We start from the raw sequence: 20,665 nt of genomic DNA on the forward strand, positions 1-20,665 counted from the left end.
CAAAATAGCAGAATTGATCAGGAGCCCGTAATACGGCAGCTATGCAATCCAGCGCCATTCTATATGCCTGTAGTCAAGCGCAAGGAACTGAATCCCATGTGCCTGTTAGGCTATAGTTCAACCTTGTCATCTGATATAAAATATCCAACTTTTGCTTTCAGAGGCCTTTCAAAACTAAGTTTTTAATTTCCTACTGTTTCTTAAGACCTACCTAAACACAAACAATATATTATTTATGTGATGGTATATATTAAATTGATTTATTAGACTGTTTAAAATGTAGACAAAAGGCGTCATTGGCTGTTTCTTGTATAGGCCTACCTCAAGTCCTGGCAGTGTGTTAACTAAATTTAAACTATTAAACGTATTTAAATAACTTACTAAAAATAAATAAATGCATAATCATTTTGAAGACCCTGGTCCCTCAACCACCACCACCAGCAGCCAACCAGAAGCATAGCCGCCAGTCCCAGGCCAGGGGGCCCCTCAAGGCGGTATAGGGACAGACACAGCTGTACATAGTGGCAGGGAGCCTAGCGGTCAGATCGTATGGCCATTTAGTGAAAGGTTGCTGGTTTGAGTCACGCCGACTGTCGATCTGCCCTTCAGCAAGACAATTAACCCTAATTGCTCCAGAGTCGCGGTCAATAATGGCTGATCCCTGGCAGTGACCCCACTCTCCAAGGGTGTCTCAGGGGAGTGGGATATGCAAAAAATACATTTCCATTTCACACCACACACTTGTACAAATACAAGCATCCCCTATTTGAGCTTTATAAAATAATTAAAAACCAACTCAGTTCCAGGATTGAATTAATGAAATCATATTATATATCAATTTTGCCATGTTTTATATTTTTAAATATTGTTTTTTTCTTTGGGCTTTGGTACATCATAATTTACTTTAGGTGCATGGGCCCTGGGGCAGGCACCCTTGGGCCCTAGAGGGGTCGCACCATTCCCCCCATGGTAGCTCTGCTTGTGGGTGCTCTACCTATCTGATGCTTTGAGATCTACACAGGTGCCCAGGATCTACATTGGCGTCCGTTGTCAGTCAGTTGTGTGGCTATCTGAGGAACGCTCAACTCTGTTCTCTTATATTGAGGCGGAGTTGAGTTTTGATAACTGGTTGCAGGATTTACTAGCAACAACATTGAGTCACCATCAGGTGATTCTTGTAAAAATGTAAATTCTGAAAACTCTTACTTGTACCTATGCTTGTCCTGTACAACTGCGGTCCTTCCGTGGGGTGCTGAAATTCATACTTTTAACAAAAACTTGTATAGAATACAACCACCTAATTTTTACTAATTTGTGTTGCTTAGCTCAGCGCGAATAGAGCTCCACAGTGGAGGTGTCACAATACTCATGAAACCTAGCGGTCAAACAGGGAAATGGTTCCAATCGTTTTTTGACCATACATTTTAGAAACACTTAAAATAAGGGCTGTGTTTTGTGTAGGATTACCCTGGTGTGAAGTTTTGATAACCATGTAAAACTTTTATCAAAATATTTGACTCTATTTACTCTCAGATACGAAAATGCTAATTAGCATTAAAGTAGACATCATGCAAGACTACAAATCCCTGTAAGCTCTTGCACATCCTCTCTTTGACACCTTTGCTAACAGGTATTGGGTTTTAAATTGGCCCAATACCTGTTAGCAAAGGCGTCAAAGAGAGGATGTGCAAGAGTTTACAGGGATTTGTAGTGTTGCATGATGTCTTCTTTAATGCAAATTAGCATTTTCGTATCTGAGAGTAAATAGAGCCAAATATATTGATAAAAGTTTTACACAGTTATCAAAACGTCACGCCAGGGTAAGCCTACATGAAGCACAACCCTTATTTTAAGTTTTTCTAAAATCCCCTACGGGAAAATGAATGGTCGAAAAACGATTGGAACCATTTCCCTGTTTGACCTCTAGGTATTATGACTCATACTGTGGTACTCTATGTGCATATGTCAATTGAATCTCAATTGACATAGTAAGTAGTATGACCAATACAAATGAGGAAAATGTCGGTGGTTGTATTCGATACAAGTTTTTATTAAAAGTATCAATTTCAGCACCCGCGGAAGGACCGCAGTTGTACAGGACAAACATAGGTCCAGGTAAGCGTTTTCAGAATTTACATTTTTACAAGAATCGACTGATGGTGACTCAATGTTGTTGCTACCAAATCCTGTGACCAGTTATCAAAACTCAACTCTGCCTGGATATAAGAGAATGGAGTTGAGCGTTTCTTAGCTATTGATTAGCCAGAGGCTCATGGGAAGTAGCAATTCATGTCTACTGAGATGTGTGCCCTGCTGCCCAAGGTAGTGTTGTATTGATAACAGTACCAATTAAAGGCCCATTTCCCTCTCACCCATTCCATGCTGACTCTGCAGAACTTATTGAGTTGACATTGTCAGATTTTACTCTGCTTCAGATATGTTTTGTATTTTGATATAATAAAAGTTAACAAAACAATTTGTTTTTTTTGGTCATTTGTACTGTAGCATGCCTCTTATTTGCCCCTGGGCACCTGCCTTTGGGGACCCAGAATAAGCTTTTCCTGAGGCAATTTGGTGTGGTGGCCAGTCACTGGTGTGGTGTACTGTCACAATAGTGTAAATTATGGTAACCTTTAGAGGATGCCATTACAGACAAGCACCAGAGGATGGCAGAGTAGTCGGGTAAAAATACACTACAAAGATGATAGTTTCAGAGCTGGGTTTCAAACATACTTAGTGTTTTCCAAAATTGCAATCTGATTGATGAGCAATGTCCTGAGAGACCGAGCATGTTAAATCTAATCCACGTGCGCTCATTCCACGAGAGTGCGCACAGTCACGAACGGTACGCCTCTGCGCGTTCACGGTGTCCTGAGATTCTCTCTTGGAAGTGGTGGTTCGAATATTTTAGTGCGAGCCTCCAGTTTGATAGTAAAGTTTACCTATAAAACTGTCCTTCAACTGGCTGCAAAGGGGATTTAAGTCAATGTTTTCTCATTGTGAAGTACCATCACATTTTTTAAGGCAGTTTAGCTTTACTTAAACACGATAACAGCTGTTTGAACATTGCCAACGAGCCATCTCCAACGGGAGTTTTTGAACACACGGACAGCGAGGTTGAGGCGATATTTTTTTTAATGGGACGTAACGTTCGTGTTCAGGAAACATTTTGCTAACTAGCTTAACGTTAGCTATATAAAATATCTCGCGTCTTTAGTTTGTTTTATAATGCGGTGTTTTGGCTCAGAGGGATCAAGCTGTGTTTCTGCAGCTGGCGTGGAAGACACCAGGAGGAGGAAACTGTGGTGAAAGCGAGAGTGATAACCCGAAAAACATCTCATCAGACACACCGGTAAACAGACATTTCTGTCACTTCAGTTAACGTTGTCAAACGTTTACATGAACACCAATAATTCCATAGTAAACTGATTAAGGCAGTAGTCCGAGTATGGAAATAGAGTAATGTGTTTACATGACTATCTTAAACGGATTAATGTCAAAATCAAAGTAAACATACGCCAATTAAGACACCTGGTTTTCGGAGTAATCTTTTTAATTATTAGGACATGTAAACAGTTTAATCGGCGTTCCAACGGTGTATTTGATCTGTGCGTGTTCCAAAACCAGTAGCGCAAGCTTCCCTTTCATGCACGAGTGAAGTGAGTTTTGGAAAAACAAAGTATGGATGTTTAGAAATTGTTTTCACATACAACTTTAACGTTATGTACGAAATCTGAATCAAAAACGTTTAGCAAAAATAACATGGTTACTGTGGTATAACGTTTATTTGGATTGGCGATTTTCTGCATTTATCTAAAGTCTTAGCCTGAAAACCCGATGTTGAATTGCAAAGAATTCTATGTAGGCAGAAATTAGCGTTTGGAACAGGAAAGTTAACTCTCACGACCAATACAAGGCAAAGGAGTGAATAAAATGTTACTCCACCGGTTGTCCGTGTGGTTGGTCGTTTTACAGGTAGGAATGTGAGACAAAATATCCAGAGTAGTGTAGCAAACTGACCTAGAGTATGTTGGTCAATATCGTTTTTATTTTCAATACTGATGCAATTCGCACTGTGACTAATCAAACTGCCAGGTGAGGTAACATGCTTAGGTCGACTACATTCGCATATGGTTTACATATTGTGTAATAGAGCCCCACAGTGGAGGTGTAATAATATCCATAAAACCTAGCGGTCAAATGGTAAATGGTTCCAATCGTTTTTCCACCATTCATTTTATCCATAGGGAATTTTATAAACACTTAAAATAAGGGTTGTGTTTCATGTTTTGGTGTGATGTTTTGATAACCATGTAAATCTCACCCGGACAAGGTGCCTTTTATCAATATATTTGGCTCTATTTGTTATAGACCCCCCCAGCCCCCATCTGTGCCCTGAACGCCATATGTGAATTGATTGCTCCCCATCTATCTTCAGAGTTCGTACTGTTAGGTGACCTAAACTGGGATATATACTGTTATGGGGCCTAAACTAGAGGCCCTCAATCTCACACAAATGATCAAGGAACCTACCAGGTACAACCCTAAATCCATAACCATGGGCACCCTCATAGATATCATCCTGACCAACTTGCCCTCTAAATGTACCTCTGCTGTCTTCAACCAGGATCTCGGCGATCACTGCCTCATTGCCTGCGTTCGTAATGGGTCCGCGGTCAAACGACCACCCCTCATTGCTGTCAAACGCTCCCTTAAACACTTCAGCAAGCAGGCCTTTCTAATCGACCTGGCCCGGGTATCCTGGAAGGATATTGACCTCATCCCGTCTGTAGAGGATGCCTGGTTGCTCTTTAAAAGTGCTTTCCTCACCATCTTAAATAAGCATGCCCCATTCAAAAAATGTAGAACTAAGAACAGATATAGCCCTTGGTTCACTCCAGACCTGACTGCCCTTGACCAGCACAAAAACCTCCTGTGGCGTACTGCATTAGCATCGAATAGTCCCCGCGATATGCAACTTTTCAGGGAAGTTAGGAACAAATATACACAGGCAGTTAGGAAAGCTAAGGCTAGCTTTTTCAAGCAGAAATTTGCATCCTGTAGCACAAACTCAAAAAAGCTCTGGGACACTGTAAAGTCCATGGAGAATAAGAGCACCTCCTCCCAGCTGCCCACTGGACTGAGGCTAGGAAACACTGTCACCACCGATAAATCTACGACAATTGAATTTCAATAAGCATTTTTCTACGGCTGGCCATGCTTTCCACCTGGCTACCCCTACCAACAGCTCTGCCCCCCCGCAGAAACTTGCCAAGCCCCCCCCCCCCCCCCCCCCCGCTTCTCCTTCACCCAAATCCAGACAGCTGATGTTCTGAAAGAGCTGCAAAATCTGGATCCCTACAAATCAGCTGGGCTAGACAATCTGGACCCTCTCTTTCTCAAATTATCCGCAGAAATTGTTGCAACCCCTATTACTAGCCTGTTCAACCTCATTCGTATCGTCTGAGATCACCAACGATTTGAAAGCTGCCACGGTCATCCCCCTCTTCAAAGGGTGAGACACTCTAGACCCAAACTGTTATAGACCTATATCCATCCTGCCCTGCCTTTCTAAAATCTTCGAAAGCGAAGTTAACAAACAGATCACCAACCATTTCGAATCCCACCGTACCTTCTCCACTATGATATCTGGTTTCCGAGCTGGTCATGGGTGCACCTCAGCCACGCTCAAGGTCCTAAACGATATCATACCCGCCATTGATAAGACAGTACTGTGCAGCCGTCTTCATCGACATGCCCAAGGCTTTCGAATCTGTCAATCACCACATTCTTATCGGCAGACTCAATAGCCTCGGTTGCTCAAATGACTGCCTCGCCTGGTTCACCAACTACTTCTCAGATAAAGTTCAGTGTGTCAAATCGGAGGGCCTGTTGTCCGGACCTCTGGCAGTCTCTATGGGAGTGCCACAGGGTTCAATTCTCGGGCCGACTCTTTTCTCTGTATATATCAATGATGTCGCTCTTGCTGCTGGTGATTCTCTGATCCACCTCTACGCAGACGACACCATTCTGTATACATCAGACCCTTCTTTGGACACTGTTATCAAACCTCCAAACGAGTTTCAATGCCATACAACACTCCTTCCGTGGCCTCCAACTGATAATTAAATGCTAGTAAAACTAAATGCATGTTCTTCAACCGATTGCTACCCGCCCGCCCGACTAGCATCACTACTCTGGACGGTTCTGACTTAGAATATGTGGACAACTACAAATACCTAGGTGTCTGGTTAGACTGTAAACTCTCCTTCCAGACTCACATTAAGCATCTCCAATCCAAAATTAATTATAGAATTGGCTTCCTATTTCGCAACAAAGCCTTCACTCATGCTGCCAACATACCCTCGTAAAACTGACTATCCTACCGATCCTTGACTTCGGCGACGTCATTTACAAAATAGCCTTCAACACTCTACTCAGACTACATCCAGTTTGCTATCACAGTGCCATCCGTTTTGTCACCAAAGCCCCATATACTACCCACAACTGCGACCTGTTGGCTGGCCCTTGCTACATATTCGTCGCCAAACTCACTGGCTCCAGGTAATCTGTAAGTCTTTGCTAGGTAAAGCCCCACCTTATCTCAGCTCACTGGTCACCATAGCAACACCCACCCGTAGCACACGCTCCAGCAGGTATATTTCACTGGTCATCCCCAAAGCCAACACCTCATTTGGCCGCCTTTCATTCCAATGACTGGAACGAATTGCAAAAATCACTGAAGCTGGAAGCTCTTATATCTCCCTCTCTAACTTTAAGCATCAGCTGCGAGAGCAGCTTACTGATCACTGTACCTGTACACAGCCCATCTGTAAATACCTCATCCCCATATTGTTATTGATTTTGTTGTTGCTCTTTTGCATCCCAGTATCTTTACTTGCACATAATCATCTGCACATCTATCACTCCAGTGTTAATGCTAAATTGTAATTATTTCGCCTCTTTGGCCTATTTATTGCCTTACCTCCCTAATCTTACTACATTTGCACACACTGTACATAGACTGTCTATTGTGTTATTGACTGTACTTTGTTTATCCCATGTGTAACTCTGTGTTGTTTTTGTCGCACAGTTTTGTTTTATCTTGGCCAGGTCGCAGTTGTAAATGAGAACTTATTCTCAACTGGTCTACCTGGTTAAATATTGGTGAAATTAAATATTTACTATCAGATTTATGCTCAAATATGTTAATTAGCATAAAAGTAGACCATGCAAGACTTCAAATCCCTGCAAGCTCCTGCATGCTAACAGGTATTGTGTCAATTTAAAACTTGCACAAGACAGTTAACAGAATTGTCCATTTTAATAAAATTTAAAATTATTCATTACTACATTTAGCTGACATTATATAGTTAATCCAGAGATTACCTTTTTTCTTGATTCGTAAATCTCGTCCACATCATAGCATTTGTAGTTCTTTGTGATAGCCACCTTAGCAGCTAAATGTCATTTCATTTTGGGGGGTAAGTACAGGCAAATATATTGATATGTCACCTTGTCCTAAAGTGATTTATACATTTATCAAAATGTCACGCCAGGGGAAGCCTACACCATACACAGCCCTTATTTTAAGTGTTTCTAAAATCCTCTATGGGAAAATGCATGGTGAAAAAACGATTGGAATCATTTCCTTGTTTTACCCCTAGGTTTTATGGGTATTATGACTAATAATATGCGTCAATAGATTGAAAATACAAGATACAGAACCTCCCTGTGCTGCAAAAAGTTGTCAATCACACTTTCCTCTTTATACCCTATCGCCGCCTCCTACTCCAAAAAGGACAAACGGCATGTACAACCGGTAAAGTAAGTGTAAATATAATTTTATTGAACATTCTGCTTTGTAAAGACTATTGTATTTTTTTAGCGACGACATTGACTGATATCCATAGAGTAACCATGCTAATGGTCCGATGTTTAGGCAACGAAACTCCCATCAGTAGCTTCATTTCAGATGTGTCCATGTAAACAGGATTATTGGGGAAATTGTTCATCTTGCAAAGCATGTAAATGTTTTAACTTCTTATGGCTGCAGGGGCAGTATTGAGTAGCTTGGATGAAAGGTGCACAGAGGTGACCATAGTAAACTGCCTGCTCCTCAGTCCCAGTTGCTAATATATGCATATTATTATTTGTATTGGATAGAAACCACTCTGAAGTTTCTAAAACTGTTTGAATTATGTCTGTGAGTATAACAGAACTCATATGGCAGGCAAACTTCCAAACAGGAAGTGAAATTCTGAGAAGGGTTGATGTGAAGTCATCGCCTATTCAATTCCCTGTAATATATGGATCTGTTTGCACTTCCTACGCCTTCCACTAGATGTCAACAGTCAGTAGAACTTAGAATGAAGCCTCTAGTGTGATGTGGAACCGGATGGGAGGGGAATGAGTCAGTGGTCTGGCAGAATGCTAGTTCCTAGTCACGCGCGCTAGTCATGGAATGGCAATGTGTGCCATTACTTATACAGACATGAAGAAATGCTCCGGTTGGAACGTTATTGGATATATATGATAACAACATCCTGAAGATTGATTCTCTACTAAGTTTGACCAGTTTATTCGACTTGTAATATAACTTTTTGAAGTTTTCGTCCGACGTTTGCCTGCATCTGCACGAGCGTTTGTACATGTGTACTACACATGCTAGCAAAATTAGCTAATTGGACATAAGTAATGGACATTATTGAACAAAACAACGATTTATTGTGGAACTAGGATTCCTGGCACTGCATTTTGAAGAAGATAATCAAAGGTAAGGGAATATTTATGATGTAATTTCGTATTTCTGTTGACTCCAACATGGCAGAGAAATGTTGTTAATTCTGAGCGCCGTCTCAGATTATTGCATGGTGTGCTTTTTACGTAAAGTTTTTTTAAAATCTGACACAGTGGTTGCATTACGAACCAGTGTATCTTTAATTATATGTAAAACATGTATCTTTCATCAAAGTTTATGATGAGTATTTCTGTTATTTGACGTGACTCTCTGTAATTACTCCGGATATTTTGGAGGCATTTCTGAACATGGCGCCAATGTAAACCGAGATTTGTGGATATAAATATGCACATTATCGAACAAAACATAAATGTATTGTGTAACATGATGTCCTATGAGTGTCATCTGATGAAGATTATCAAAGGTTAGTGATTCATTTTATCTCTTTCTGCTTTTTTGTGACTATCTTTGGCTGGGAAAAATGGCTGTGTTTTTTGGATTTGGTGGTGATCTAACATAAATATACGTTGTTTTAAATTTTAAAAATCACATTTTAAAAATTGGACACTGGGTAGATTAACAAGATGTTTATCTTTCATTTGCTGTATTGGACTTATTAATGTGTGAAAGTTACATATTTCAAAAAAATATTTTTGAATTTCGCGTGCTGCTTTTTCAGCAGGGTGCTAGTGGAACCCCTGGGCTAGAAAGGTTAACCTGTTTGGGCTGCAGGGGCAGTATTGAGTAGCCGGATAAAAGGTGCCCATTTCAAACGGCCTTGTACTCAATTCTTGCTCGTACAATATGCATATTATTATTACTATTGGATAGAAAACACTCTCTAGTTTCTAAAACCGTTTGAATTATATCTGTGAGTAAAACAGAACTCATTTTGCAGCAAACTTCCTGACAGGAAGTGGAAAATCTGAAATCGATGCTCTGTTCTAGGGCCTGCCTATAAATGTCCTTGATATATATGAGTATACATGCACTTCATACGTCTTCCACTAGATGTCGACAGGCAGTGAGAGAAGAAATGGAGTGTATAACTTGATCTGGGGTCGAATAAAAGCTCTTTGTATGACGTGTCACCAGTTTCCTGTTTTCTGGAGAGCGCTTGAAGGGACCTGGTTTTGCCTTCTGTACAGCTGTCGTTATAGACGACTAATATCTCCGGCTTTGATTTTATTTGATACATGTGACAATATCATCGTAAAGTATGTTTTTTCAATATAGTTTTATTAGATTATTGAAATTTTTTCGGGACGTTAGGCGTGTTGCTTTGTCTGCGTATGTTCAGGAAGGAGAGCTTCGCGCCACTTTGCTAGCTTTCCGTGCTAATTGACTGGAGAAGAGGACATTCTAAATCCAAACAACGATTGTTCCCGACAAAGGACCCCTTGTACAACATTCTGATGGAAGATCGTCAAAAGTAGGACCCATTTTATGATGTTATTTCATATATCTGTAGAACATGTTGTACTAGTAGTTTGCGGCCAGGTTTTGGGCACGCTCTCGCCATAACGTAAACTGCATATCGTAATGAAGTTATTTTTAGAATTCTAACACGGCGATTGCATTAAGAACTAGTGTATCTATCATTTCCTATACAACATGTATTTTTTAGTTATGTTTATGAATAGTTATTTGGTCAGAATATGTGAGTGCCAGAAAAATATCCGGACGTTGTGGGAAAAAGATGCTACGTTAGCACAATGTATAACCACTGATTTCAGCTCTAAATATGCACATTTTCGAACAAAACATAAGTGTATGTATAACCTGATGTTATAGGACTGTCATCTGATGAAGCTTATCAAGGTTAGTCAAAAATTATATATCTTTTGCTGGTTTGTTACGATCGCTAACTTTTGCTGCTGGGGAATGGCTTGTGTTTCTGGCTATTGTGGTAAGCTAATATAATGCTATATTGTGTTTTCGCTGTAAAACACTTAAGAAATCGGAAATATTGGCTGGAATCACAAGATGCCTGTCTTTCATTTGCTGTACACCATGTATTTTTCAGAAATGTTTTATGATGAGTATTTAGGTATTTGACGTTGGTGTCTGTAATTACTCTGGCTGCTTCGGTGCCATTTCTGACGGTAGCTGTGATGGTAGCTGCAATGTAAAACTGATTTATAGCTCATATGCACATTTTTCGAACAAAATATAGATTTATTGAATAACATGTTATAAGACTGTCATCTGATGAAGTTGTTTCTTGGTTAGTTTGGTTGGTTCTTGGTTAGTTAGGTTGGTTTTGTGCATGCTACCCTTTGCTGTGAAAAATGTCTGTCCTTTTTTGTATTTGGTGGTGAGCTAACATAAATATACGTGGTGTTTTCGCTGTAAAACATTTTAAAAATCGGACATGTTGGCTGGATTCACAAGATGTTTATCTTTCAAATGCTGTATTGGACTTGTTAATGTGTGAAAGTTAAATATTTCTAAAAAATATATTTTGAATTTCGCGCCCTGCACTTGAGCTGGCTGTTGTCATAAGTGTACCGACCTCGTGCTTGCAGCCAGAAGAAGTTAAACAAACTATTATACTAATCTGACTATCCACAATAATCATATTATTGTATAAATATAACCGTGTTGGTTCCGTAAGGGAAGTCTGATCGATACCATAAGCATGCATCAAAGCTAACAAGAAAAAAACAAGCCTACACGTGATAGCAAACACTTGCCATTCGGTTGTAAAAGAAAAAATCAAACTTCTTCTTTAATCATCCAAAACACATCTCTGCTTAAGCAAGTTAATGAATATGTAGTAGCCTTTTTGCTCACGGTCAACCTGTTATTTATATGGTTGTTTGTCTTCCCTTATTATACCCCTTTGATATTACATAGAGATTCCATCCATACCCTACAGTGTAATCTAGTCCATGGCACCAATCTGTCTCGCACCCTAAAAGCAAGTCAGCCTGCAAAGCACTCGAGAGTAGCACATCAACATTTTACAGAGTGAAACTATTGGTTCAGAATGTAATGAAAATTTTCAGACTTTCCAAAGTGCGTTCACTGATATATCATTTTTGGCGGAGAAGTGCAAGAGAAAAATGGTTAGACAATTCCTTGCATTGCTATGACCAACTTGTGCACAAAACAGTCTGTCGTTAGTGGAGTGTAATGGCCCTCAAGATCTTTACATGATGTACTGAAATTTCCAAGGCTTGCCTAAATTTTGACCCTAACTAACAAGGAGTTCCTTACTCTTGAAAGACCAGATCATGTGATCACTACCAAGGGAAACTACCAAGCGACATGACTGGCGCTAGTCAATCTTTGTTGGATTTCCAATGCCACATCATCTAGGCCTACATCAGCCATAATGACTAAGATGATACTGGGCCGTAATCAAAAATCAAATACATTTTATTGGTCACATGCGCCAAATACAACTGGTGTCGACTTTACAGTGAAATGCTTACTTACAATCCCATTCCCAACAATGCAGAGTTAAAAAGTAAGACAAACATTTGCTATATAAAAAAAGGAAATAGAAACACAAAAACAGTCAAGGCTACATACAAGGAGTGCTAGTACCGAGTCAATGTGCAGGGGTACGAGGTAATTGATTATGTACAGTGCATTTGGAAAGTATTCAGACCCCTTCTCTTTTTGCACATGTTACTTTAGCCTTATTCTAAAATTGATTAAATAGTTCTTCCCCCTCATCAATCTACACAAAATACCTCATAAGGACACAGCAAAAACAGGTTTTTATAAATTTTTGTGAATTTATTAAAAATAAAAAACGGAAATATCACATTTAGAAAGTTTTCAGACCCTTTACTCAGTACTTTGTTGAAGAACCGTTGGCAGCTATTACAGCCTCTAGTCTAATTGGGTATGAAGCTACAAGCTTGGCACACCTGCATTTGGAGTTTCTCCCATTCTTTTCTGCAGATCCTCTCAAGCTCTGTCAGGTTGGATGGGGAGCATCGCTGCACAGCTTTTTTCAGGTCTCTCCAGAGATGTTAGATTGGGTTCAAGTCCAGACTCTGGCTTGGCCACTCAATGACATTCAGAGACTTCTGAATACTTATGTAAATAAGCTATGTATGTTTTAAATGTGATAAATTAGCAAAAATGTCTAAACCTGTTTACGATTTACCGTTATTGTGTGTAGATTTAGGGGGAAAAAACAATTGGATCCATTTTAGAATAAAGGTGTAACATACCTTTTTTGGGGGGGAAAGTCAAAGGGTCTGAGTACTTTCCAAATGCAGTGTACATGTGGGTAGGGGTAAAAGTGACTAGGCAATCAGGATATAAACTCAGAATAAAAAGAAACGTCCTCTCACTGTCAACTGCGTTTATTTTCAGCAAATATAACAACTGTAAATATTTGTATGAACATAAGATTCAACAACTGAGACAAAACTGAACAAGTTCCACAGACATGTGACTAACAGAAATGGAATAATGTGTCCCTGAACAAACCTTCAATGCTGCAGAAATGTTTTGGTACCCTTCCCCATATCTGTGCCTCGACACAATCCTTCCTCGGAGCTCTGACATGTACTGTCAACTGTGGGACAGTGCAAAATCAAAAGTAACAGTCAGTATCTGGTGTGGACACCAGCTGCATTAAGTACTGCAGTGTGTCGTTTCCTCATGGACTGCACTAGATTTGCCAGTTCTTGCTGTGAGATGTTACCCCACTCTTCCACCAAGGCACCTGCAAGTTCCCAGACATTTCTGGGGGGAATGGCCTTAGCCCTCATCCTCCTATCCAACAGGTCCCAAACGTGCTCAATGGGATTGAGATCCGGGCTCTTCGCTGGCCATGGCAGAACACACATTCCTACCTTGCAGGAAATCACGCACAGAACGAGCAGTATGGCTGGTGGCAATGTCATGCTGGAGGGTCATGTCAGGATGAGCCTGCAGGAAGGGTACCACATGAGGGAGGAGAATGTCTTCCCTGTAACGCACAGCGTTGAGATTGCCTGCAATGACAACAAGCTTAGTCCGATGATGCTGTGACACACCACCCCAGACCGTGACGGACCCTCCACCTCCAAATCGATCCCGTTCCAGAGTACAGGCCTCGGTGTAACGCTCATTCCTTCAATGATAAAAGTGAATCTGACCATCACCCCTGGTGAGACAAAATCGTGACTCGTCAGTAAAGAGCACTTTTTGCCAGTCCTGTCTGGTCCAGCAACGGTGGGTTTGTGCCCATATGCGACGTTGTTGCTGGTGATGTCTGGTGAGGACCTGCCTTACAACAGGCCTACAAGCCCTCAGTCCAGCCTCTCTCAGCCTATTGCGGACAGTCTGGGCACTGATGGAGGGATTGTGCGTTCCTGGTGTAACTCTGGCAGTTGTCGTTGCCTTCCTGTACCTGTCCCGCAGGTGTGTTTTAGATGTACCAAACCTGTGTAGGTGTTGTTACACGTGGTCTGCCACTGCGAGGACGATCAGCTGTCCATCCTGTCTTCCTGTAGTGCTCACAGTACGGACATTGCAATTTATTGCCCTGGCCACATCTGCAGTCCTCATGCCTCCTTGCAGCATGCCTAAGGCACGTTTACGCAGATGAGCAGGGACCCTGGGCATCTTTCTTTTGGTGTTTTTCAGAGTCAGTAGAAAGGCCTCTTTAGTGTCCTAAGTTTTCGTAACTGTGACCTTAATTGCTTAACGACCATTCTACAGGTGCATTTTCATTAATTGTTTATGGTTCGTTGAACAAGCATGGGAAACGGTGTTTAAACCCTTTACAATGAAGATCTGTGAAGTTATTTGGATTTTTACGAATTATCTTTGAAAGACAGGGTCCAGAAAAAGGGACCTTTCTTTTTTTTACTGAGTTTATAGTAAACAGAGTAGCAGCAGCGTATGTGTGTGGCGTCAACATGCGTTTGTGTTTGTTGGAATGTCAGTGTAGTAGTGTGTGGGTAGAGTCTAGTGAGTGTGCATAGAGCCAGTGCAAGGGAGTCAGTTCAAAACTATTAACTTCTAGTTCCTCCCAAACCCGGATCCGGGAGCACCCCCACCAGTAAAAAAGCTGACTAGCATAGCCTAGCATAGCGTCACAAGTAAATACTATTATCTAAATATCATTAAATCACAAGTCCAAGACACCAGATGAAAGATACACATCTTGTGAATCCAGACATCATTTCTGATTTTTAAAATGTTTTACAGGGAAGACACAATATGTAAATCTATTAGCTAACCACGTTAGCAAAAGACACCATTTTTTTTACTCCACCAGTTTTTTACTCCATCAGTAGCTATCACAAATTCGACCAAATAAAGATATAAATAGCCACTAACCAAGAAACAAATTCATCAGATGACAGTCTGATAACATATTTATTGTATAGCATATGTTTTGTTAGAAAAATTTGCATATTTCAGGTATAAATCATAGTTTACCATTGCAGCCACCATCACAACTCGACTAGAATAACTACAGAGAGCAACGTGTATTACCTAATTACTCATCATAAAACATTTCTTAAAAATACACAGCGTACAGCAATTGAAAGACACAGATCTTGTGAATCCAGACAATATTTCAGATTTTCTAAGTGTTTTACAGCGAAAACACAATATAGCGTTATATTAGCTTAGCACAGTAGCAAACCACACAACAGCATTGATTCCAGCCAAACATAGCGATAACGTATTCACCACCAAAATATATTAATTTTCACTAACCTTCTCAGAATTCTTCAGATGACAGTCCTGTAACATCATATTACACAATGCATATAGAGTTTGTTCGAAAATGTGCATATTTAGCGGCACAAATCGTGCTTATACAATGAAAATTGTGTCCAAATACTCAAGCAATCTGTCCGGCGCCATCTTGGAAAGACACCTATTCTTATCGAAAACTATTCATAAACTTGACTAAAAAAATACAGGTTGGACAGCAATTGAAAGACAAATTAGTTCTTAATGCAATCGCTGAATTACATTTTTAAAATTAACGTTACTGCTCAATACAGGGTGCGATAACGCAAGGCTACACTGCAAGAAATGGCGTCTTATGCATTTGACATTTTTCAACAGAACAATGAATTATCAGCATAAATAGTTCTTACTTTTCGATGAACTCTCATCAGAATCTTGGGAAAGGTGTCCTTTGTCCAGAACAATCGTCTTTTGGTTGAAAGCTGTCCTCTTGTCCTGTCGAAATAGCCGCTAACGTTCGGCATGTGCCGGAAAGGTGTCCAACTCTTGAAAGCGCGTCACAAAGAAATGCCAGAAAATCGCAATAAACTGATATAAATTGCTATAAGTCGGTTTAAATTAACTACCTTATGATGTCTTTAACACCTATAACGAATAAAAACATGACCGGAGATATAGAACTGGCAAAACGAAAGCTTGGCAGGAGGCCACTCTGATGTCCCTACTGCGCCAGGCGCAACGTTGAAAAGGACGGTACTTCCGCTCCAGGGTCTTATATAAGGTCCCAGATTGCGCAATCCACTCCATTCAAATTCTCCCCGCTTACTGACATCTAGAGGAAGACGTATGCAGTGCATGTAGCCCGATGGCTTACATGGGGACTTATAAACTGACCTCAGAACAGGGACCTCGATTTCTGAAATCTCACTCCCTGACAGGAAAAGTGCTGCAGAATGAGTTCTGTTTCACTCAGAGAAATAATTCAAACGGTTTTAGAAACTAGAGAGTGTTTTCTATCCAATAGTAATAATAATATGCATATTGTACGAGCAAGAATTGAGTACGAGGCAGTTTAATTTGGGAACACATTTTTACAAAGTCGAAATAGCACCCTCCATAGGCTCAAGAGGTTAATTAAGATAAAGAAATAAATCATGTAGGCGTTCAATGTAAATTGCCCGGGTAGCCATTTTATTAACTGTTCAGCAGTCTTGTGACATAGGGGTAGAAGTTGTTCAGATGCCTTTTGTTCATGGACTTGGCGTTCCATTATCGCTTGTTGTGCGGTAGCAGAGAGAACAGTCTGACTTGGATGGCTGGAGTTCGGCCCCAGTGATGTACTGGGCCGTACACTCTACCCTCTGTAGCGACTTGCGCTCGAATGCCGAGCAGTTGCCATATCAAGTGTTGATGCAACCATTCAAGATGCTCTCAATGGTGCAGTTGTTGAACTTTTTGAGGATCTGAGTTTAACATTTTGCCATATCTTTTCAGCATCCTGAGGGGGAAAAGGTGTTGTGCCCTCTTCACGACTGTGTTGGTGTAATTGGACCATGCAAGGTCCTTAGTGATGTGGACACCGAGGAACTTGGAAGCTCTCGACCCGCTCTACCACAGCTCTGTCGATGTGACTGGGGGCGTGCTCGGTCCTCCGTGTCCTGTAGTCCATGATAAGCTCCTCTGTCTTGCCCATGTTGTGGGAGAGGTTGTTGTCCTGGCTCCACACTGCCAGGTCACACTGCTGTCTCATTGGTGATTTGGCCTACCACCGTCGTGGTGTCGACAAACTTAATAGTGGTAGTTGAATCGTGCACGGCCATGCAGTTGTAGGTGACCAGGGTATACAGGAGAGAACTGAGCACGCACCCCTGAGGGGTCCCCGTGTTGAGGATCAGCGTGGCGTATATGTTGTTACCTACCCTCACCACCTGGTGGCAGCCCATCAAAGTTCAGGATCCAGTTGCAAAGGGAGGTGTTTAGTCACAGGGTCCTTAGTTTATTGATGAGCTTGGAGGGTGCTATGATGTTGAACCCTGAGCTGTAGATAATGAACAGCATTCTCACGTAGGTGTTCCTTTTCTCCAGGTGGGAAAGGGCAGTGTAGAGTGCAATAGAGATTGCTTCATCTGTGGATCTGTTGGGGCGGTATGTGATTTGGAATGGATCTAGGGTGTCTGGGATGCTGGCGTTGATGTGATCCATGGCCAGCCTTTCAAAGCATTTCATGTAGATATTACAGACTGGGTCAGAGAGGTTGAAAATGTAAGTGTAGACAGTTGTCAACTGGTCAGTTCATGCTCTGACTGAGTCATTGTAATCCGCCTTGTGAATTTTAACCTGTTTGTAAAGGTCTTATCACATCTGCTATGGAGAGCGTTATCATACAGTCGTCCAGAACAGCTGGTGCTCTCATGAATGGTTCAGTGTTGCTTGCCTCAAAGCGAGCATAGAAGGCATTTAGCTCGTCTGGTAGGCTCACGTCACTGGGCAGCTCTTGACTGGGTTTCCATTTGTAGTTTGCAAGCCCTGCCACATCCGACGAGTGTCAGACCTGGTATAGTAGGATTAGATCTTAGTCCTGTATTGACGCTTTGCCTGTTTGATGGTTTGTCGAAGGGGCGAAGCTGGATCTCTTATAAGCGTCTGGAATAGCTCCTTGAAAGTGGCAGCTCTAGCCTTTAGTTCGGTAAGAATGTTGCCTGTAATCCATGGTTTCTGTTTGTGGTGTATACGGTCACTGTGGGGACATTGTCGTCAATGTGGTGAACTCCTCAATGCCATCAGATGAATCCCGGAACATATTCCAGTCTGTGCTTACAAAACAGTCCTGTAGTTGCTACATCGGACCACTTCCGTATTGGGTGTGTAACTGGTACTTCCTGTTTGAGTTTTTGCATGTAAGCAGGAATCAGTAGGATAGAGTTTTGCCCAATGGAGAGCTTTGTGTGTGGAGTTAAGGTGATCTAGAGTTTTATCCCTCTAGTTGCACAGGTGACATGATGATAGATTGAGGTAAAACGGACTTCAGTTTTCCTGCATTTAAAATCACCGGCTCTGGATGAGCATTTTATTGTTTGCTTATGGCCCTATACAGCTAATTGAGTGTGGTCTTAGTGCTAGCATTGGTTTGTGGTGGTAAATAGACGGCTACAAAAAAATACGGATGAAACCTCTCTTGGTAGATAGTATGGTCTACAACTTATCATGAGGTATTCTAACTCAGGTGAACAGAACCTCGAGACTTCCTTTATATTAGATTTCAGACACACCACCACTATATTAGATTTCAGACACACCACCACTAACCCTGATCTTACCGGACTCTGCCATTCTGTCCTGCTACAGCTAGCTGTATATTATCCATGTCCAGCCATGACTCGGAGAAGTATGGTATTTTACAGTTCTTAACTTCTTATGGCTGCAATCCACGGGATGATATGACAACAGCCAGTGAAAGTGCAGGGCGCCAAATTCAAACAGAAATCTCATAATTAAAATTCCTCAAACATACATGTATCTTATACCATTTTAAAGGTAATCTTGTTGTTAATCCCACCATAGTGTCCGATTTCAAATAGGCTTTACAGCGAAAGCACCACAAACGATTATGTTAGGTCACCGCAAAATCACAGAAAAACACAGCTATTTTTCCAGCCAAAGACAGGAGTCACAAAAAGCAGAAATAGAGATAAAATGAATCACTAACCTTTGATCTTCATCAGATGACACTCATAGGACTTCATGTTACACAATACATATGTTTTGTTCGATTAAGTTCATATTTATATCCAAAAACCTCAGTTTACATTGGCGCCATGTTCAGAAATGCCTCCAAAATATCCGGAGAAATTGCAGAGCCACGTCAAATAACATAAATACTCATCATTAACTTTGATGAAAGATACATGTTTTACATAGAATTAAAGATACACTTGTTCTTAATGCAACTGCTGTGTCAGATTTCAAAAATCTTTACGGCAAAAGCACAATATTCAATAATCTGAGAACAGCGGTCATCCACAAAAGTAAGCCATACAGTTACCCGCCAAATTGTGTAGTCAACAAAACTCATAAAAAGCATTATAAATCTTCACTTACCTTTGTTGATCTTCGTCGGAATGCACTCCCAGGACTCCCACTTCCACAAGAAATGTTTGTTTTGTTCGGTAATGTCTATCATTTATGTCCAAGTAGCTACTTTTGTTAGCGCGTTTAGTACACATATCCAAACGCTTGTGCAGGTCCAGGCGAACGTTGGACGAAGACTTCAAAAAGTTATATTACAGGTCGAATAAACTTGTCAAACTAAGTATAGAATCAATCTTTAAGATGTTATCATAAATATTCAATAACGTTCCAACCGGAGAATTACTTTGTGTCTATAGAAGTAATGGAACGCAAGTCGATATCATGTGGAATGTGCGTGACCAGGACCTGGCTCTCTGCCAGACCACTGACTCAAACAGCTCCAATCCGGCTCAACATCACAGTAGAAGCTTCATTCAACGTTCTACTGACTGTTGACATCTAGTGGAAGCAAACAGATCCATATCCTACAGTGTTTTCAATAGGCGATGAGTTGAAAATCGACCAACCTCAGATTTCTCACTTCCTGGTTGGATTTCTTCTCAGGTTTTTGCCTGCCATATGAGTTATGTTATACTCACAGACATAATTCAAACAGTTTTAGAAACTTCAGAGTGGTTTCTATCCAATACTACTAATAATATGCATATATTAGCAACTATGACTGAGGAGCAGGCCGTTTACTCTGGGCACCTCTGTGCACCTTTCATCCAAGCTACTCAATACTGCCCCTGCAGCCATAAGAAGTTAATGTCCCGTTGATAGGATAGTCTCGAACGAAGCTCGTCCAGTTTATTTTCCAGCGATTGCTAATTCGGCAATAGAATGAGGGTAGAGGGGATTTTATTAATTGATCGCCGTAGTCTCACCAGGGTGCCGTGCGCCAGCCTCTATAGTGCAGTCTTCACCTTCTACGAGTGTCGGGGATTAGGGCTGGTCCAGGATAATCAATATGTCTTTCGCCTCTGACTCGTTGAAGTAGAAGTCCTCATCCAAGTCAGATTTCAAAAAAACTTTACGTAAAAAGCACACCATGCAATAATCTGAGTACAGCGCTCAGACACAAAACCAAGCCATAGAGATATCCGCCATGTTGTGTAGTCAACAGATGTCAGAAATAGCATTATAAATATTCACTTACCTTTGATGATCTTCATCAGAATGCACTCCCAGGAA

General features: G+C 41.0%; 1 protein-coding gene across 1 annotated transcript in view; it reads left to right on the forward strand.

The window, feature by feature from the left end:
• The first annotated feature begins 2,879 nt into the window (after positions 1-2,879).
• The window catches only part of LOC120056986 (rho GTPase-activating protein 32-like), a 242,900-nt gene continuing 225,114 nt past the window's right edge, over positions 2,880-20,665 (forward strand). Inside the window, exon 1 of the mRNA XM_039005315.1 lies at positions 2,880-3,352. The gene's annotated coding sequence lies outside the window, so the exon portion shown is untranslated. The remainder of the gene's footprint in view (positions 3,353-20,665) is intronic.

The sequence above is a fragment of the Salvelinus namaycush genome, chromosome 12, assembly GCF_016432855.1.
Source record: "Salvelinus namaycush isolate Seneca chromosome 12, SaNama_1.0, whole genome shotgun sequence".
Taxonomy (NCBI): Eukaryota; Metazoa; Chordata; class Actinopteri; order Salmoniformes; family Salmonidae; genus Salvelinus; species Salvelinus namaycush.